Genomic DNA, 2,565 nt, shown 5'->3' with positions numbered 1-2,565 from the left:
GGAGGAAGTGTGGTCTTGGTGGGTGCTTCATGGTACCAGTAGGAGGGCCTGAGTTTTTTTTTTTTTTCTAGCTCCACTTCTCGCTCAAGGAGGTCATCTGAGCTCCAGCAAGGGAGAGGGGATGGAAAGGGGGTTGCCCCTGCACCCTAGCTAGCCAGCAACTCTTCCCTAGTTGTATGGCTGGGTGATGGAACTATGACACCAATCTGTGCTTCTCAACAATGAAAATAAAACAAAGAATAACTCTACTGAGCAAACCAACAGCAGGAGTGTCCCCATTAGGAACTCTGAGCACCCAGCCACGGGCTTGGGGCCAGGTTTACAGCAGCAGCAGGAATGAATTCTCTCCTGTAGAAAAGGCCTTAAATCTGCTCCCTAACACTTGTGCCCCTGTTCCACCAGTGTGCGTATCATGCCTGGCAGGTTGGCGGTATAACATACGTGGTCTGCAGCTGAGCAAGACGGTTGGTGACAATTCCCCCTGGCAGCCTGCATAGCACTTTCTGGCACTGTGAAGGCTATCCCAGCGAGGAGGACACCTCCAGCCAAGTCCTCACTTGATTCCTCTCTGCCCTCAAGGGAAACATGTGGGGGCTTCAGTAACAGGGACTCACCATCCACTTCTAATGGCAACCAAGAACGGTGGCAGTCGCCCACATGGTTTTGAAATGAAGATAAACTCTCAAGTGTGGACTTCCTTGTCAACAGTGGACTATTCTGAGAAACTTGGTAAACAGAAACCCCTGATCAGTGAGTGCACAAGGACAATGTTGAAGTCGAGAAGGATTTCTGGGTCATAGACTTTCAGGGAAGGAAAGCGGGAGACACAGCAAGGGGGAAGAGGGAAAATTAGATGAATTTCCAGAGCCCAGGCACGCAGAAAGAATCACAGCCCAGCCTCTTCACCCTCGGCACAGATGCCTTCTTGTGCCGCTGGCTGGGGACAGAGTGTGACAATTGAAAATGCCCACTTCCTTGAAGTAGAGCAGGCTGAACAGAGACCAGGGTCCTCTTTTTAAGCAGCAGGAGTGACATGCTTGTAAGGGGTTGGTTGGGGAAGTGCAGTTCAACCGCACAGTGTCAAGCACACGAGGGGTGCTTAATAAATGCTGACAGTGACTAATGAAAGAGGCCCGGGCCAGTAAGCATGTGTCCACCTGGTCTCTTGTAATGAGATTAGATGTAGCCAGACTTCTCCGACAATAAACATAGATGCGTGTGTCTGCATGTATGCATGCCTGTGTGTGTATGTGTGTGTGTGTGTGTGTGAAAGAGGGTGTGTGTATGTGCATGCCTGTCTCTGTGCGCCTCTGTGTATATGAGAGTGAGAGAGAGAGAGAAAGAGAGAGAGGGGGAGGGAGGGAGGGAGGGAAGGAGGGAGGGAGGGAGGGAGGGAGGGAGGGAGGGAGGGAGGGAGGGAGGGAAGGAGGGAGGGAAGGAGAGAATGTGTTGGATTGGATTCACAGATATGTTTTTCACATGGTTACAGAAAGTAGATCAATTCATTTATAATTTGGTGATTTATTTTTCTTTTCAGGGCTTATTTTCCAGCAGTAATAAAAGCTGTTGAGTGCTGTGTCTTTTCTGTTTGTTTTTTGAGATAGGGTGTCAGGTAGCTTAGACTGGCCTCCAACTTACCTTGCCAGGGAGGATGACTTTGACCTTGACCTTGAAATCTTGATCTTCTTGCTTCCACTTCCCCAGTGCTGGGACTCCAGGTCGGTGCCACCATGATGGCCGGTCATGATTTTTCTTTTCTTTTTTTTTTTTTCTTATAGCCCTGACTGTCCTGGAACTAGCTCTGTAGACCAGGCTGGGCTCCAATACACAGAGGTCTGGCTAACTCTGCCTCCTGAGTGCCGGGATTAAAGGTGTGCGCTACCACCACTGCCCGGCTTTGTCACGACTTTCCAACCCAGCAATTCTTTTCATGGTACATTTCACACAGATAAACGCACAAACACTTTTTTTTTTTTTCAGAACTAAGGTTGCTTTGTTCTTTCTGTCTGGCTATAACTCTGCAACGCTGAAAACTGTGCCATCCAAACATAGACAGGAAGGTAAAAATCACCTCTCTTCTGTGGCCTCTTGAACACCAGAACAATCAGAGTGCAGGTCTTAGAATACACATTCTGCTTCTTCTGTAATGCATACTTCTCACAGGTGGAGAACCCCCTTCTTGGGATGATCTACATGATAATATGTAGACATTATTGCATCTATTCTGTAACACTATCTGCCCCACCCTCAGGATTCAGTTCACCTGGGTATGTCATGTGGGAGGTGGGGGTGGGGGAGTGCTCACATGCGCGAAGGTGCTGTGGAGGCCAGAAGAGGGCATCAGACCCCCCCCCCCCGGAGCTGGGGTTATAATTGGCTGTGAGCCTCCTGACGGGGGTGCTGGGAACCCCTTTCCGTCCCCTGGGAGAGCAGAAAGTGCTCTCAAGCACAGAGCCATCTCCAGGTTGCCTAGGTGTGCAGTACTTTATACTCGATTCGCAGGTTTAAGAGTCCACTGTAGGGCTGGAGCGTGGCTCAGGTGGTAGTGTCACCAGCATGCCAGGG

This window comes from Peromyscus maniculatus, chromosome 3 (genome assembly GCF_049852395.1).
Source record: "Peromyscus maniculatus bairdii isolate BWxNUB_F1_BW_parent chromosome 3, HU_Pman_BW_mat_3.1, whole genome shotgun sequence".
Lineage (NCBI taxonomy): Eukaryota > Metazoa > Chordata > Mammalia > Rodentia > Cricetidae > Peromyscus > Peromyscus maniculatus.
The sequence above is the reverse complement of the archived record's forward strand: the minus strand, read 5'-3'. Positions refer to the sequence as shown.